General features: G+C 47.6%; 1 protein-coding gene across 6 annotated transcripts in view; it reads right to left on the minus strand.

The window, feature by feature from the left end:
- LOC140702920 (uncharacterized) overlaps positions 1 to 18,667 on the minus strand; it is a 38,114-nt gene extending 19,447 nt beyond the window's left edge. The window contains exons 1-2 of one of the 6 annotated variants that reach the window (XM_078382420.1): positions 18,603 to 18,660; positions 7,356 to 7,866 (exon numbers count right to left, since the gene is read on the minus strand). The gene's annotated coding sequence lies outside the window, so the exon portion shown is untranslated. The other 5 variants (XM_078382421.1, XM_078382419.1, XR_013539482.1 and 2 more) reach the window with 5 other exon arrangements.
- Between the last annotated feature and the right edge of the window lie 321 nt (positions 18,668 to 18,988).

Consider the following 18,988-nt stretch of genomic DNA (forward strand, 5'->3'; position numbering starts at 1 on the left):
GTGCATTAGGGAGCGACTCGAATGATGACTGGGGACGGAGGCCCTCCCTGATGAGGAAAGGCTACAGCGTTTGAGGCTCTTGAGTCTAGAGAAAAGGTGCCAGAGGATGGTTACATGATGGAGACATAAAAGTCTGCAGGGGATGGATCAAGTGCCTAGACGGGGGCTCTTTTCCCTCTCACACAATACCAGAACCCTCAGGGGACGTCCACTCCAAAGGAGTGTTGGTAGAGTGAGAACAGAGGAAAGAAAATATTTCTTTACCCAGCGTTTTATTAGTCTGTGGAACTCCACGCCACAGAATGTGCTGGTGACATCTAGCCTAGATGCCTTGAAAAGGGGGGACTGGAGAGATTTCTGGAAGAAAAGTCAATCGGAGGTGACAAGCCATGATGGGGATGTATAATCTCTAGGCTTCGAAGGGAGGAACCTCAAAAGGCCAGATGCAGGGAAGGGGTATCGGGAGACAGGTCTCTCGTTGTCTCGTGTGGTCCCACAGGCACCTGCTAGAGCCAATGTGAGATATAGGAGGCTGGACTAGATGGGCCTTTGGCCTGATCCATAAGGGCTCTTAATTACGTTGCATTTTATCTCCAGAGACAACAACCTGAGAACAGGAAAAGCTGCCAGCTTCCCCTCCACACTAAAGAAGAGATGATACGGGTAAGGGCTCTGATGGCACCACGAAGCCTATGGAGGGAGAGACAGCGGGGAGCTGAACGATGCTCTTTCTCAGGCTTTGACATCCCTCACCATCGAAGGCAAGGAAGGGGGAAGAAGCTGGTGTGTGATGCCTTTTCTGAAGAAAGGCGTATTTTTAACACATCTGGGCGCCACAGCCCTAAAAGGAAAAAAAAAACTTGCCCCATTCTTTGTGGGGTGGGCCAATGGGCCACTTATACACTTTCCTTCTTTGCTTCATTTTCCAGAGGGTTAGCAGGGTTTTTTCATTTTTTTTGTTTGGGTACAAATTCCCAACAGCCTCTTTCAAGACGATCAGAGGGACTTTCTTCCTGGAAAGTCGATTTGGGATTGCCACCTAAAGGTGGGGTCCTTCCCCTAGTCATGCTTAAAAGAATGAAGGGAGTGTTTTTTTTTAATTTCGTTTATTTCAACGGGTCTGATCAAAGCCCTGCTAACCCAATAAAGCAGCAGCAGCAACAGGAGGAGAAGGAGAAAGCAGAATACTTCAAAGTGAAGGAGTATTTTTAACTCTGCAGCTATTTCTGGGTACTTACATCTCAGAGGACCTCTCATGGACTATAAATGCCAACATGCTAATAAAGAAGGCACAGAAGAGGCTGTATTTCCTGAGAATGCTCGGGAAGTTAAATTTATCACAGCATTTACTTCTGTCCTACTACCGTAGCACCATTGAGAGTGTCCTAACTTATGGCATTCTGGCATGGTTTGGGAGTAGCTCTGTAGCGGACAAAAAAGCTCTACAGAGAACCATTAAAATTGCCCAGAATATCATCGGGCTCCAGCTACCAACCCTGGATGACATCTTCACATCCCGCTGTCTGAGGAAGTCACACAGCATCCTGAGAGACTCTTCCCATCCTGCTTATAACTTTTTTGAACTGTTACCGTCTGGCAGAAGATATAGAATAATTAAGACTCAGACCACACGTTTTCTAAATAGTTTTTATCCTAGAGCTATAATTGCAATTAATAATGAGCTTAAAGACCACCAGTAGTGAATAATTAGTTGGACTGTGTTACTTGGCCTGAGGTGTGGATGTTTGTATTTTTAGTGGGGGACTTCTAGTGGGTGGGGAGTGTTTGGGGAATGTTATGTGTGTGCATGTGTCTGGTCTCTGGGTGTCTGTGAATTTCGTTGTATGGTATACTGTGTATATACTTACAATGACAATAAATTATATTATTATTATTATTATTATTATTATTATTATTATTATTATTATTATTATTATTATTATTATTATTATTATTATTATTATTATTATTATTATTATTATTATTATTATTTCTTACATCATTTTTAATTCCTTAATTTGGAATCACTCCCTTGCTCTTTCTAAATGGAGGAGACCCTCCACCCAGCCTGTGGGAGTCTGTCAACACAACTCCGAGGTCGATGCATGGATTAAAGAGCCCTGCACTTGGTGAGATTAATAATCAGATCTTTCATTTGCTTTCCCCTTTTAAAAGTTCCTCAAAGCAGAAGCGGCTTCTTCAGATCAATCTTCAAGATCCGAAAAAGGGGAAAGAAGAGACTCACAAGAGCCCCATGAGAGAAAGGGGAGGGAGCTTAAGTCAGCAAAGAAAGTGGAGGGAGCTTAAGTCAGCAAAGAGGGGGAGAGGATGTGGGGGAAGGAAAGATTGCTCAGCCAGGAAACCTTTCTACTGGGCCAATCGGGAGAGTAGAGGATGGAGCCAGAAGTTAAGAGTGGAGGCAAATGGAGAAAAGAGAGAACGCAGAACGCAGAACGGAAGATCCATCGCCCACGCAGAATTGTGGAATCGCCTTCCCAGAGGAGACGACCGGAGGGGGAGAGCGGTGGACTGAGGAGATGCTGCCCCTCTTGCATCGGCTGGTGTCAGTCTCAAGGGAAGCCCCACAGAAAGAGGATTACGGTAGTCTATTCTTGAAACTATCTGAGTGTGGACCCATCTGGGGAATGATAATTACATCCAGGCAGGGGCCCAGCTGCAACACCCGTTTAAGAGGGAAGTAGGCGGATCAGACCATGGGCGCCACCTGGTTCTCCACTGACAGTGATGGCTCCGGAAGGACGCCCAGCGTGCCTTGGGAACCACCCAAATCACAGACATCAGGGGCACCCAGTTGGAGGACCCCCGTCTTCTTTGGGTTCAGCCTTAGTCTACTGTCCCTTTTATGCTCCCAGTGAAAGAAAAGGTGGGAATAGAAATGTTGTTCCCTGTTAATCAATTATCATCAGAGTCCGAAGTACAGTGGTGCGCCGCTTCACGATTACATCGTTAAATGATGAATCCGCTTCACAACAATGTTTTTGCGATTGCTTTTGCAATTGCAAAATGTTTAAATAGTAAAAATTCACTTTACAACGATCGGTTCCCTGCTTCGGAACCAATTCTTCACTAAACGACAATTGTAAAACAGCTGATTGGCGGCTCTCAAAATGGCCGCCCGCTGTGCAAACCCCGCTGTTTTTAGGAGGGATTCCTCACTTAACAGGCACCGGAAAATGGCCGCCTATGGAGGATCTTCGCTGGATGAGCAGGTATTTTGCCCATTGGAATGCATTGAACTGGTTTTCAATGCATTTCAATTGGATTTTTTATTTCACTTGATGATGATATCGCTTAACAGCGATTTTGCTGGAACAGATTATTGTCGTCAAGCAAGGCACCACTGCACAGGTGGAGGGTGTGATGAGATGGGATTTTGAGTTAAAATCTTTTAAGCCATATGGGTTTTGTAATTAAGAAATGAGCCAGAGAGGTTCCATCTTGTTTCTTTGTATACAGTAACTTTGCTATGCTGACAAGTTGTTTTCTAGGCGAGCAGAGAGAATGTTATTCTGAGAGCCTGAGAAAGGACTCGGTGTGATTAGATAGATGGGAATTGTTGTGACTCTTTGATAAACTACAGTAACCCAAATAACATCTGCTGTGTATGGGAAAGAAGTCATGTGGTGCAACAGGACTGTTTGCCTAGTAACGAACTCTGATTGGATGACATCGTGGGAAGGTGCGATGAGCCCTTGCCAGTTACTCTTGAAAAAGGAACTTTTTGCCTATGGACATTGTCTTTCAAGACCGATCCTTCAGTCATTCGTGACACATGGGACTAACCTTTACTATACTGGATTACCTATGGACTTATGGGTTTTTCCCTAAGGACTATGCATGGACTATTTTCTATGGACTGTTCTATGTAATATTCTTTATGGACTTCTTTTCTTGGAATACTCCATATGGACTATGCTCTTGTAATTTTGTAAGGACTATGGTACATTTACTGGATTTGACTTTTCTAAGGATAATGGGACTTTTACTGATTTTTTCTTTTTAGTACAGGATTCTTGTTCTACAGGATCACTGAGGACTATAGCCTTTTTACAATCTACTTGGATTATTTTGTTTTTACTAATGATTTCCTGGACTGGAACTGTTTTTATTCTTTTTAATGGCTTTTTGTTTTTGTAAGGTTTTTGAACACTCTTCTGTTTTTCATGTTTTCTTTGCCTCACTACATCTTTATAACTAAACAGCACAATGCTAGTTTATTTGTTTTGGTTTAATTTGGCTTTGATACTTAGTAACATGCTTATTCTTTAATAAAATAAAGATTATAAAACTCAATTGGTTTCCTGAAGAGTACACTTGTCATAGGGTCATCTGAGAGTGCTGCCTCGGCCTAGCTTACTTAGAGTCCTGTCAGTGGTGCAAGTTAAGTCTAAGGACTACAAAGCCCACTTGACCTTTTCAAAATAATATCTGAGAGTACTAGGGTGTTCTTATGTGGGCAGACCTGTGAAAAGGAGTGTTGTATCATGGCTAGCTGAATTTGGACTCATTCAGCCCATTTTAGCATGTGCAAACTCCTGATTGCTCTCTGTCCAGGCTTACACATGTTTTTGGACTCGTGTTTGCTCGCAAAATCCCCTAGTGTGGCTTGTCTGAGAGGGAAGTGAACAGATCAGACCACTGGCACCATCTGGTTCAACACTGACTGCGTTGGGTCCAGAAGAATGTCCAGCGAGTGTTGGGAACCCTGCAAATCACAGACATCAGGTGCACCCAGATAGAAGACCCCTGCGTCTTGCTTGGATTCAGCCTCCGTCTACCGTCCCTTTTATCCTCCCATTGAAGGAGAAGGTGGGGACAGAACTGAGGTTCCCTGTTGATCTATTATCATAAGAGTTTTAAGTAAAAGTTGATGGTGCAAATCAAAATCCCCCACTCTGGCTGGTCTGTTCAGGGGGAAGAAGGAGGGAGCCTTGAAGGGAACCCCCCCATGCCCCAAATCAGGATGACCAAGGTTTGCCTCTTGCCAAGAGGACCTGACCTTGGTGAGCATGGGGTTGGGGTGAGCAGGATCGAGATCTTTTTTTTAAAAAAAATACACCTAAATAAGATACAAAGAAAACCGTACACCCAAATACCACTGCTGGGCACATGCTCAAAGAAGAACTGTGGTGTCATGGATGGAGTACCAGACTGGAAACCAGGAGACCTGGATTCAAATCCCTGCCAGGCCAGGGAAACTGAGAGGAGGGGGGGCAAGGCTACTTAAGCCACTTCTTGAAATCTCACTGACCTTGCAAACGTTGGAGGGATCTGAGATTTGGTTCTTTGTTTTTGGTCCCCCCCAAAAAAGCAAATGGAATTCAGCTCAGTCTTGCCCCTTCTTAGGAGAAAAGAAAAACATAAAAGATCATCATGGAGGCTTTATGGATAAAGCAAATCAAAAACATTTCCTTCCGGGATGTGCCTGGGAGGGAGGGAGGGAGGGAAGGAAGGAAGGAAGGAAGGAAGGAAGGAAGGAAGGAAGGAAGGAAGGAAGGAAGGAAGGAAGGAAGGAAGGAAGGAAGGAAGGAAGGAAGGAAGGAAGGAAGGAGCATCTCATGCCAGGATCCAAGATAAAACCTCCACCAACCCAGGGAGGAGGGGGGGCAACATCAGGGAACCAGAGAGCAACAGGAACCATGCTTCCCACGGACACCTGCGATGAAAGCATCATCATGCAAGAGGGTATTTCTCCCACAATTTATTTAAAATATTTTTACCCCACCTTTCTCCTTAAAAAAAGGTCACAAGGCAGCTTATATAAAACTTTAAAACACAAGATTTAAAAGTTAAAAACAGCAAGTCTATAAACCTTAAGGAGAATCAAACCAAAGCTACACTAAAAACGGTAAACAAAATCAACATCTAGAAAAGTCCAGAGCCCGTGTGATGTGGTGGATTTCTGTTCTCAGGGGACCCTTTGTTATTTCTTGTCATTTCAGGGATCCTAACGCAGAGTGTGTCTCCAAAGGCGCCCCTCGGCCTCCGCACCCCCTCTGTGGGCCAAGGGCCCCGTGTGTCGTGGGGTTGTTGACCCAAGGCGGGCAGAGTTCAGGTCTCAGGACTTTTCTCGCTGTCTCTCTTCCAACCCCCAACCTTGCTTAACTTCCCTTTGAGCTCACTGCCAACCTCGCAGGACTGGGAAAGGCTTGGCGTGGGCTGCCCCTGCTGGAAAGCAAAGCGTTTTGTGATCACTTGGTCTGGAAAGGACCCTTCAGAGCCATTCACTCCACAAAAGACCCGCCCAGAAAGGGAGATGCCCCAGAAGGAGAGGCTGGGTTGCCTTTTCTGGTCCTTTTTTCCTCCTGCCCTCCATGTGGAAGGACCGGAGCCTCTTCCGGCCTCTTTCCAAACCCCCTTTTTTTGCTCCACCCCACGGAGAGCCCCGAATGGGAGGCAGGAGGGCGAATTCCTTGGAAGGAGGAGCAAGGGGGCAGGTCTTTTGCAGAGCTGATGGCCCTGAATGGTGCCTTCGGGACCCAAAGACCAGAACCATTTTGGCAGTGGGGGGGGAGAACGATTTCCAAGAAAAGACTGTTCCTGGGGAGATGGATGTCCTTTTCAGCCTCCACTCCAGAAAGATTCCGTGGAGGAAAGTTCACCCCCTTCTCTCTCTCTCTCCTGATTCTCTCCTGCCTGCCTTTTGGGGAAAGGGGGGTCTGTGTTCACACAAACAACACAACAACGAAGCCGCCCCCCCTTGCAGTTTATCCTCAGCTCAGGATCTGGTCTTGAGAGGGATCCAATCAGCCCTCCTCTCTGCCGGATCATCCAGGAAAATACAAACACAAACACACACAACACACGCAGAGAAACAAACACACTGTGTGTGTGTGTGTGTGTGTGTGTGCAAAAGAGTAAGAGGTCCAGCAGACGTTCCCCCCTCGCAGGGAAGGGGCAGGGAGGACCCCCTCTCTCGCCAGCCCCACTTCTCCCACCCCCCATGTTGCCGGGGATGGGGCCTCCTCCCTCCTGCCCCCCCAGTGCTGCTTCCCCTTTTCCTGTCCAGCCCTTTAAGAAAGGCCTTCAAGCCCTTTAAGGGAGGGAGGAGGCACCCCACATCCTTAGCGGGAGGCATGCTTGGGGGGGCAAGATGAAGCCCTCCTGCTAGGGCCTTGCAGGGGCAGGGGGGTCTCCCTACCCGTGGGGGGGGTCTCGGATCTGGACCCCAGAGATACTCTCTTTCTCCCCCCCCCTTTGAATCACCTTCCCCCTCGAGGAGACCCAGAAAGGAAAAAATGACCTTGCAACCCCAGGAGGGAACCTCGGCCACTTCTCACTCCCCCCCCGTGCAGATCCCATCCCCCACCCGACCAGCCCCTCCATCTCCCCACCTCCGTCCGGGTCCCGATCCGGGAGGCGCCCCCCTGAGAAAGAGCCCCACTTCTTCTCTCCAGGGGACCAAGGGGGGGGAAGAGGAGGAGGAGGAGGAGGAAGGCAGGCGCTGCAGGTCCCGCTTCCGGCTCCCATTCGAAGGGGCCTCCTGGGGGGGAGCTCTTCTCCCTCAACTTCATAGCTCTAGGTTCCCTCCCCCCTTCCCCCCCGCATGAACGGTGTGTGGGGGGAGGGCAGAAAGGACCGGCGGGGGGGAGCGGTTGGAGGGCAGGAAGGCTCCAAAGGGGGGGAAGGGGCTCCCCAAGGTCTCCGTCCCCCCCAAAGTCTGTCCACAAAGAGGCAGAAAAAAGGAGAGAGAAAAGGAGACCTGAGGGACGGGCAGAGCCAAGGAGAGGAAGGGGGGGTTCCATCAGCTTCTTCCATCATCTCCCTCCACAACAGCCGGACTCTTCACTGGGTTTCTTCTTCCCAAGCTGCAGGACTTTGCACTTCACCGTGGCCAGGCAGGATCTGGCCCAAAAAGAGGGGGGTGGAAATATTATTAAATGTAGCGGTGAGGGTTTATGGATTAGGGTTTTTCTTAGGAAAATAGTTAACGTTTGAGGATTTGTTACTATTGGGTGTTGCTTTGCTGGGGTATGTCGTCAGAGTATGGGACCAAATGGAAATGTGATGCTAAAATGGAATGGTTTAAAGTCTTGATAAATAAAGAAAAATGTTAATGGATGAAGAGGAAGAGAAGTTAAACCCTACCAAGGATGAAAGAAGGCATAATATTACAATATGGATGTGAAGGTGTAGAAAGAGAGAGTGTGCCGTCCGCAGAGAAGAAAGAGGAAAAAGATAATGGAAAGAAAGAACAGCTGAATAGCAGCGAAAGTAATAAAGAAGAGAGGAAAGAGTTAACAAATAAAGAAGGGGAGGTAAAGGTGGAAGTGTGTTTGGCTGAAGGGGAGTGGGAGGAGTCAGGAGTGACAGTTGGAAGTGGAGAGAAGGAGAAGGGGGGAGTAGTGTGGTTTAGTGCGGTGGTGGAGGAATATGAGAGAACTAAGAGAGATGAAAAAAGACAAGCATTTGAGAAAGTTCGCACCCAAGGTTTAATAAGAGATTTCCCAAACCTGCGAGTGGGCGGACTCTTGCCAGATCCCTCACCTCACCAATATCCACCAGTGCGTACACCAACCCAAGAGTGGAAAGTAACCGTGGCTCCGTGGAAAGAAGAAGAGCAGCGAGAGCGCAGTGGGAAGAGAGGGGAGTTCGAGGAGGGTCTGGATGAGAGGGGGTGGATTCGGCACAAATGCTGTGGGACAATCTGTGCCAAGAGGAGTCCCCCACCCCCTCATTGGGGTTACAAGAAACCCTTTGGGGACCATCGCCGTTAACCCCTTGGGACTATGTTCAATGTTTGGAGCACGTTGATGAGGCTTTGTTACCAAGTTGTAAACCGTTGGAACCGTTAAAGGAAGTGCTGGAGAGTGGAGGTGGCAATAAAAGTTCTGTTGTTAAAGTTATAAGGACTCAACCTTTATTATTTCCTGCTGACATGGAGGGGCCGCCTGAAGGGAAAGGCGAACCTTTTGACAGTGACGCCCAACGTGGGGCGGCCCCTATGGCAGGAAATGAAGAGATGAAAGAGTTGCGACAAACGATTCAACGCCAAGCGAAATTGATCGAAAATTTAGCGGAACAACAAACGTTGTTAACACGTCAATTGTTACAATTGAATGTAGGAGAAGAAAAGGCCAAAAGTGAACAGAAAGATGTGAAGAACCCATGGGTAGCCGGTCCCACACCAATACGTATGCAGAAGATGAGTGCCTCAGATGACCCAGAAGCTTATCTGCATACCTTTGAGAGGGTAGCCACCGCAGCTGGGTGGCCAAAAGAACAATGGACATTGATTTTAATACCCTGCTTAACCGGAGTGTTACAAGAAGTAGTGGATACGTTGTCCACCCAAGAGGCAACTCAGTATGAAACAGTCAAAGGTGCCATCTTACAAACTTTAAATTTGACAGAAGAAGCCTATCGCAAAAAGTTCCGAGAGCTCAAATTCAAAATGGGGATGCATCCGCGCCCAATAAGCCAGCGTATGAAAGCCAATGTAATCAGATGGTTAAAACCAGAAGAAAAGACGAAGGACGAAATAATAGAAATTTTTGTTATGGAACATTTAATATCCACTTTATCTGTGAACATGCGCAGTTCGGTACAAAGAAACAGACCGAAGCGGTTAGAGGAAGCCATCAGCCTAATTGAGAATTACTGCGCGGCTGAGGAAGGAGCGAAAGAACATACCGGAACTACTTTTGAGAAGACACGCCCGCAAGACAAGATGGCGACCGGGAACAGCCACGCGCCACGCAGTCCGTCTTCTTTTTCAGTTATTGGCAGAGGAAGGCCTCATAATTTCGAACCGATGCGCCCAAAACCAACGCGCCCTATCACGTATGACCAACGGCTGTTCGAACCGGGCACCGGGTTGAAGGAAGGAAAGGACGGCAAGCCTGTGTGTTTCGATTGCGGCCGTGTCGGCCACGTGAAGAGGCAATGCCCCGGACTGGACTGTTCTTGGGTAGGACAGAACAACGAACGAATTAAGATATTGGGATCAGAACAAGAGGGTTGGGAAGTGATGGCTACAGTAAACGGACATGAAAAAAGGGCTTTGATTGATACGGGGTGTAGCAAGACATTGGTTCGGCAGTTGGAGGGAGTGGTAATACCGGATGATTTAACTGTAAGATGTATACATGGAGATTCTAAGAAATACGCCACTACTTGGGTAGATGTACAAATTGGTAAAGATTGTAGGAGAATGAAAGTGGGGATTGTGCCAGGGCTTTCGAGAGAAATGTTATTGGGATGCGATTGGGAGGGGGCGAGTGAATTGCTTAAGAGTAAAGAAGGGCTAGCCGGGGATTGCGACATTAGTGAATCTGAAACTGACTTTTTAAAGGGAGCCTCACGGGAACAAATGAGGCTATGGTAACAAGACGACCCAACATTACAAAAATTATTATATGAAGCTCAACCTATGGGATCTATTATATCTGGGAATACGGGATTTGAAATAGATGAAGGCTTATTATATCGAGTAAACCGAGAAGGGGAGAAACAGTTAGTGGTGCCCATGAAATGGAGAAAAGATATATCAAGAATAGCCCATGATATACCCACTGCCGGTCATTTAGCTATGGATAAAATGATTGCTCGCATAACTCAAAGATTCTGGTGGCCAGCGTGCAATAGTGATATACAACAATTTTGTAAAACATGTAAAGAATGTCAAATGACTCAAACAAAACCTAGGCCAGGTGCTCCGTTGATGCCAATGCCTCTAATAGACCGCCCCTTCGACAGGAGTTGACATTGTAGGACCTTTAACGAAATCAACGGGCGGACACACTCATATCTTGGTCTTAATTGATTATGCAACAAGGTATCCGGAGGCAATACCACTACGATCCACGAGTGCTAAAATAATTGCAAGAGAGTTGATGCAGGTTTTCACTAGGTTAGGGTTTCCCAAAGAAATATTAACATATCAGGGCAGCAATTTTATGAGTTTAACGTTGAAAGAAATGTGGAAACTCTTAGATGTAGAACTGATACATGCCTCAGTTTACCATCGCAAACAAACGGATTAGTGGAACGGTTTAACAAAATGTTGAAGGGCATGTTACGTAAATTGGTGATAGAGAAACCCCGAAAGTGGCACTTGCTGGTGGCACCGCTTATGTTCGCAATCAGAGAAGTACCACAAGCCTCCACGGGATTTTCTCCGTTCGAAATGATGTACGGTTGGAACCCTCGAGGAATTTTAGATCTAATTAAGGAAAAATGGGAAAGCGGAGCAGATAATTCTCAGATGACGGTACAGCATGTATTAGAAATGAGAGACCATTTAAAGAAAGTAGCAGAAATGGCTAAAGGTCATTTAGAGCAAGCTCAAGCCGGGCAAAAGAAAAGATATGACGCAAAAATATCACCAAGGTCATTCGTAGCAGGCCAGAAGGTCCTATTATTGCTGCCTGCTGACAATGCTAAATTGTTTGCACGGTGGCAAGGACCTTATGAAGTCATCACACAGATAGGTAAAGTAGATTATGAGATAAAAACACCTGACAAGAAAAAGAAGACCGGTATTTACCATGTTAATCTATTGAAGGAATGGCATGAAAGAGAAGCTTTATGGGGTGAAAGTATAGAAGAAGATTTAGGGCCAGAATCATCCCTATATCAAGGGGAACAAGTGGAGATTCCTTTGGGAGAAAATTTAGACGTATCACAGAAAACACAAATAAAAGAGATAGAGAAGGAATTCCAAGATGTTTTTTCCACCAAACCGGGCCATACCCAAATGGCAGAACATTGTATTAATACCAAAGAAGGAATGGTGGTACGTAGCGGAAGTCGAAATTGGCCTTTCCACTTAAAAGATGTTACCAACAAAGAAGTAGAAGAAATGTTAAAATTAGGAATAATCGAACCCTCGAATAGTCCGTGGAGAAGTTATCCAGTAGTAGTCCCGAAACCTGATGGGAAAGTGAGATTATGTATTGATTTTAGGAAACTCAATGAAGTATCAAAATTTGATGCATATCCAAGGCCACGCATTGAAGATTTATTGGAAAAGCTAGGGGGCACTAAATACCTCAGTTTGTTAGATCTTACGAAAGGTTACTGGCAAATTCCCGTGAAGGCTGAAGATAAAGAAAAGACAGCCTTTGTCACCCCAAAAGGGTTATACCAATTTATGAAAATGCCATTTGGGTTACATGGGGCAGGAGCCACATTCCAACGCTTAATGGATAGAGTTCTAGAGCCTGTTAGCACCTTTGCGGGAGCTTATATTGATGTTATACTTATTTTTAGTAAGAGCTGGGAAGAACACATAATTCATATTAGACGAGTACTAGAAGAACTCAAGAAGGCAGGATTAACTGTTAATCCTTCTAAGTGTAAGGTCGCCCAAGAGAAGGTAAAGTTTCTAGGTCATGTTGTAAGTAAAGGGGAGATACGCCCATCAGAAGAAAAAATTGACAAGCTATCTGATTGGCATGCTCCCAAAACAAAGAAAGAAGTACAACAATTTTTAGGTTTGGCCGGGTATTACCGACAATTCGTACCTAACTTTTCTGGTATTGCAGCCCCACTAACTGATCTTACTAAAAAGAAAGTGAATAAATATATTAAATGGGGTAAATTAGAACAAGAGGCTTTCGATAAGTTAAAGATTATTTTGAATGAGTTACCTAAGAGATACGCTCTAGATTTCTCTCTTCCTTTCATTGTACAAACAGATGCATCAGATAGAGGTATTGGGGCAGTGTTGGCTCAAGAAAAGTCAGGAATAGAGTACCCAATTATGTATCTTAGCAAAAAATTAAGTCCTCGCGAACAAAAATATGCAACTATTGAAAAGGAAGCATTAGCAGTAAAATGGGCCATAATATTTGTTGGGAGCACCTTTTACGTTAGTAACTGATCATGCACCCCTTCAATGGCTAAATAGAATGAAAGATGCTAATCCGCGACTGACACGATGGTACTTGAGTTTACAGCCATATGCATTTCAGGTGAAATATTAAAAAGGGACCAACCATGTTAATGCTGATTATTTTTCGCGACAGGGAGAAGGAAATATGCATGGTGATGAAGAGCGGATGGCCCACTCCTCCGGGGGGGGCGTGTGAAGGTGTAGAAAGAGAGAGTGTGCCGTCCGCAGAGAAGAGGAAAAAGATGATGGAAAGAAAGAACAGCTGAATAGCAGCGAAAGTAATAAAGAAGAGAGGAAAGGGTTAACAAATAAAGAAGGGGAGGTAAAGGTGGAAGTGTGTTTGGCTGAAGGGGAGTGGGAGGAGTCAGGAGTGACAGTTGGAAGTGGAGAGAAGGAGAAGGGGGGAGTAGTGTGGTTTAGTGCAGTGGTGGAGGAATATGAGAGAAAGAAGAGAGATGAAAAAAGACAAGCATTTGAGAAAGTTCGCACCCAAGGTTTAATAAGAGATTTCCCAAACCTGCGAGTGGGCGTACTCTTGCCAGATCCCTCACCTCACCAATATCCACCAGTGCGTACACCAACCCAAGAGTGGAAAGTAACCGTGGCTCCGTGGAAAGAAGAAGAGCAGCGAGAGCGCGGTGGGAAGAGAGGGGAGTTCGAGGAGGGTCCGGATGAGAGGGGGTGGATTTGGCACAAATGCTGTGGGACAATCTGTGCCAAGAGGAGTCCCCCACCCCCTCATTGGGGTTACAAGAAACCCTTTGGGGACCATCGCCGTTAACCCCTTGGGACTATGTTCAATGTTTGGAGCACGTTGATGAGGCTTTGTTACCAAGTTGTAAACCGTTGGAACCGTTAAAGGAAGTGCTGGAGAGTGGAGGTGGCAATAAAAGTTCTGTTGTTAAAGTTATAAGGACTCAACCTTTATTATTTCCTGCTGACATGGAGGGGCCGCCTGAAGGGAAAGGCGAACCTTTTGACAATGGAATAAACTGATAAATAGAACTGACATGCAAGATGTTAGGAGAGAATGAAAGGAGATGTAAAGAAGTTTACTTTTTATTCATCAGCATATAAAAGTTATTTTAGGATAGATTATATATATTTGCATCTCGTGATTGTGATTTAGTTTGCAAAACAGATGTAGGGTTAATAAATGTAGCAGATCACACATTGGTAAATATGAATTTTAAGGGTACATGTGATTATAAAGAAGCTGGGAGGTGGAGGTTACGTACAGGAATTTTATGTCAAAATGTTCGTATAGATCAGGTCACTGAGAAATACAGTAAATCAAAGTCTTCAACATACATAGGAAAACCGGAGAAACAAATTGCATGTAGGTCAGTCAAGCCCCTAAAGCTGATTCACTGGGAAAGTTTGAGGCTGCCGTAGCCATGGGCAGGCGCCTGGGATTGTAGGGGATGAAGTTTGTATAAAAGAAGCTCAGGTAGGAGCATTTGTTGCTGCGCCTTTGCTTAAGGGCGGTCAGGCTGACAGTGGGATTGTGAGTCACCAGTCATTATATATGTTCTGTACACACTGTTATGCTGAAGCTAAGCTATTTAAGTTAAATGTTTAAATACAAAGTGTTTTTCTAATTACATTTGCCTGTCATAGGTTTTTGCATCCGGAGAGAAAGACAAAGCACGGAGTTTCTGTCAGCTCTCTTCTCATTCCCTCCAGAGGGGCAACATCTACGCTTCCACCAAGGCCACTGTTTGTGTCCACATATCAAAAGTTTTCTTGACATTTTACAACATAAACATATATTAGAGAAAACGGAGAAAGAATTGACGGAAATATGGAGGATAAGAGAGGATAGTAATTTGATATACTATGAAATGTGTAACAAAGGGTTACACATTTCTTTAAAATGAAACCAATAAAGAAAGATTTGAAAAACAGGCAAAACATAATTAACAGATTTTGGTGATGAATAAGCAAGGATTAATAAAAAGTACTGGTATTAATATCAGAAACTAGGAGGAATAGGTTTACCAAGGAGAAGGGAACTAGCACCTCATGGGATGTGGAGACTCTCCCTCTCTTAATGCAGCCTAAATAGCATTAGCCTTTTCTGCAGCCACATCACACTGTTGGCTCATCTTCGGCTTCTGCCAAGGGACCCAAAGCGGCTCACAACATTAACACTCACACAGTTAAAAACACAATATGTTAGATATTAAAAGATAAATTAAACAATGTATGATTTAAAACACAATTAAAAGATTAAAACAGGAAAAAATTAAAATTATCTGCCAAAATGGGGTTCAGGGATTCTATTATAACTTTTAAAAGCCTGCCTGAAGAGATGGGTGCTTAGCTCTTTCCAAAAGGATAAATGGGAAGGGACCATCCTGATCGCCCGAGGGAGAGCGTGCCACGGCCTGAGGGCTGCCACCGAGAAGGCCCTCCTTTCCCCGTGTCCTTATAAGCTGGGCTTGCACTTGCAGTGGGAGCAAGAGGAGGGTCTCCTCTGCTGATCTGAATCACCAAGAAGGTGTCTATAGGGAGAGACGGTCCTTCAGGGAGCCTGGACCCAAGCTGTAGAGGGCTTTCTAGGTAACAACCAGCGCTTTGAATTGGGCCCGGAAACGGAGCAGTAACCAGGGGCGTTCTATGCTCTTCATAGCTGCCCCCAGTCAGTAGTCCCATTGCAGAGTTTTGCACCAGCTGAAGTTTCCGCTGCCCCAACACAGAGCGCGTTGCAGTCATCCAAACAGGGTGGAACTACGGCATGAGTCACTGTAGCCAAAACCGACATCTCACGGAACGGGCGCAGCTGGCGCACCAGCTTCATCTGTGCAAATGCACTCCTTGACACCGCCGAGTCCTGGGCATCCAAGCTTAGGGATGAATCCAGGGGGACACCCAGTGTACCACCACGATGATGATGAGGGGGCTGGAACCCAACCCTTCGGAGGAAAAACGGAAAGAACTGGGCATATTTAGCCTTGAGAAAAGAAGGCGGAGGGGAGATAGGATTGCACTCTTCAGAGACTTGAAAGATTGTCATACAGGGGAGGGGCAGGATCTGTTCTTGATCATCCCAGAGTGGAGGACATGCAACGATGAACTCAAGTTAAAGGAAACCAGATTTAGGTTGAATATCAGGAAAAACTTCTTAAGTGTTCAATGAATTGAAGAACTTTTTGAGAAGCAGCCAAGCCAATTCCTGGAGGGTGGGCTGTCGGCGCACAGGGTCCCACCTCTCAGCTGAGCCACATGCACAGAGGCAGCCGCTCAAATTTTTTAAAATTTATTTTAAATTCATTTCCTTTGGAGAAAGACTCACTGTGCATGCGTGAGTCCCCCTCTTAGCAGAAGGGCAGGCACATGCACACAGGCAGCCCAGCCTCCGGAAGCAGCTGCTAGCCTTCCTCTCAAGATTGCAGCCTTAATGTTTATTAAGGAGGCCAGAGGGGTTGTGGGAACAGAGGGGAGCGGGGGAGCCTGTTGGGGCAGGAGGGAGGCAATGGACCAGAAAGGTCAAGAAGATGCTAAAAATTGTGTGATGCCAATCCGTTTGGGTTCTCCGGTTCAGAAGCAACCCAAACCAAGGAACCAGCTCTTTTGCACACATTTCCTGGTGGTTGTTTTTTGGTTTGTGCCCATATCTCACTAGTTCCCCTCCATCTGTCACCTCGCCCTGAGTCCTCTCTCTAATTCTGAAGATGATCTTTTAAGGATGGCGAGAAAGATGAGGCTGGAAAAAAAAAACCCACCTGAGGCCACCATCTGTTAACTTGGGTTTTGATCCTCTCCCTGAGCAAAGGGTTGAATCCGACGGCCGAATCGGCCCCTTTTCATTCTGCTGTTCTAGAAAACAGAGACATCCGTCAGAGGAATCCGGAATCTCCTTCACAATCTCTGCTCGGGAGGCCAGAAGACCCTTCCTTGAGGTGACCTTCTTTCCCCAAAGCCTCCAGGAGACGGTCTTTGCCCACAGCTCTCCAGCCTGGATCCTGAGGGTCCCTCTTTCCACTGAGGAAATATTCAGCCACCCCCTCAGGGAACACCAATTGATGGGAGCCACCTTGGGTCCTCTTGTAAGGCAGAAGGCAAGGTAAAAATGATATTAAATGAATATATTGAGCAGAACTCACCCAAAATATGATATATCTACGCTTTCCGCCCTTATTGCCTTCTGCCCATAGTATGGTCGTGCTTCTGACTCAGAGAAATGAAGGTTTCACCTGCCTTAATGTTGTAGGGAAGGATCCCCCCCCCCCCCACGGGAGCGGCTTCTTCCGTTCACCCTCCTGGATCCCAAAAGAAGGAAGGGGGAATTCAGGAAAGCGCCCCAACGAGGTGTCTCATCCTCAGCAGTTAACGAGAGCAGCTACGGGATTCTTGGGGGTGGTGGCCCCCTCCCGAAGAGGCTTCTGGGGCTGCCGGCGATGGGGCTCAAATGCTCGGACCTCCTTATCCGAGCAGCACAAGGAAGGGCATTCTGCTGACAAGAGAGTAGCTGGCTAGAGAGCTCTGGGGCTCCGGATCAGTTGGGAGTTCGATTCTCCCCCCCCCCCATTGGATCGCCTCCCGCGAGAAGAACCAGCCGGGGCGGCCTTGGGCCAGCTCCACCGTCCCTGGAGAAGGAAGATGATTAATGTTTGAATAGGATGGAGGTGCCTCTGATGGCAATTAGAAAGAGCTCACCTGCCTGGCAAAGGCTGGAGGGATCTGGCGTGTGATCCCTTCTCTTTCGATCCTGGGAGGAATCTCTCCTCCCCCTCCCTGGGAGAAGAGAAGAAGCCGAAGGATCCCTCTGGAGAGATCCCGGGGGGGGGGGAAGGAAGAGCAAAAGGCTTTCCCTTTGGAGGGCTGCCTTTCTCCTTCTTCCATCCAGTGGGGCAGAGAAAGCAGGGAGGGAGGGAGGGAGGGAGGGGCCTTTTGCAAAGGGGGGGGGAGCCCAGGAGAAGCCCCCCCCCTTGCAGCCGGGAGAGCCGGCCAGGGGATCCTCTCCTTGAAGGGGGGGCAGGTATATGGGGGGGAGGAGGGGAGCCCCATCGCCCCCAGCTGACCCCCACTCTTCACCCCGAAAGGCCCCAGTTCTGGGACCCCCCCTCGTGTCCTCCCTTTGCAGCCCCCCTCCCTCTCTCCTCCCCCCATATCTCGCTTCCGACCTGGAGGGGTGGAGTTTGGGGAGGGGTTTCCTGGAGGAAGGAGAAATTGGGGGAGAGAGAAAGAGCACCGGGGGGGACGCTCCCCACTTCCCCCCCCTCTGCCACCCCCCCAAAAAGGCTGCCTGCAAGATCCGGGGAAAGAAGGGGGTCGAGAAAAGGGCCCGGTGTCTCACTGGGGGTGGGAGGACGCGATCGAGGCCCCTCCCAGATTTCCCATTCGGCCCCCCTCCCAATTTAGCCCCCCCCCCAATGCGAGGAGGAAGAGGAAGAGGAGGAGGAGGAAGGCAGGGAGAAAAACAAAGAGACCCCCCCTCCCCCCTCCCTCAAACCGGGCAAGGCCTTCCTGCATTGTAGGTTGTGGGGGGGGTCTCTGCGGTTGGCGGGGGGGGAGAGAAGAAGCGTGCTTTTCTCCATCTCTGCAATTCGTGAGCCCCCCCCCCCCAAAAGCGGTCCTGCACCAACCCCCCCCCCCACCGAATATGGCTCCCCTCCTTGCCGGTCCTCTGGAGGGAAACTCGAGAGGAATCCCCTCCCCTCCCCCCTTGCAAAGCGGCCTCTTCTTCCCGGGGGGGGGGATCCTAGAGGGTGGGGGGGCAGAGAGCGGGGCTTCCCACCTCCGGTTCCCCTTCGACGCCGCTCCTGCTTCTTCTTCTTCTACCCCGTTTTTTCCCCCTGAATGGAAAGGGGGGGCGATGGGGGGAGGGGAGGGGGAGGACAAAGGGAGGGAGAGGCTTCTGCCTGGACACAGGTGATGCGGAAGGAGCAGGAGGAGGAGCAGAGCTCTCATTGGGTCTCCCTTGTCTTCTGGGCGGAGCCAGAACCTCTCCCCTGCCCGTCGCCGGGTTGCCAGGCAACCCCCTCATAGACGCCATAAAAACCGGCAGGGGGAGGCCCTAGCCTAGAGGTATTCCTCCCAGCAACGGGTGACGCGCAAGAGGAGCGAGCTCTCATTGGGTCTCCATTGTTCTTCCCTGGGCGGAGGCAGAGGATGCAGCCTCCC

The sequence above is a fragment of the Pogona vitticeps genome, chromosome W, assembly GCF_051106095.1.
Source record: "Pogona vitticeps strain Pit_001003342236 chromosome W, PviZW2.1, whole genome shotgun sequence".
Taxonomy (NCBI): Eukaryota; Metazoa; Chordata; class Lepidosauria; order Squamata; family Agamidae; genus Pogona; species Pogona vitticeps.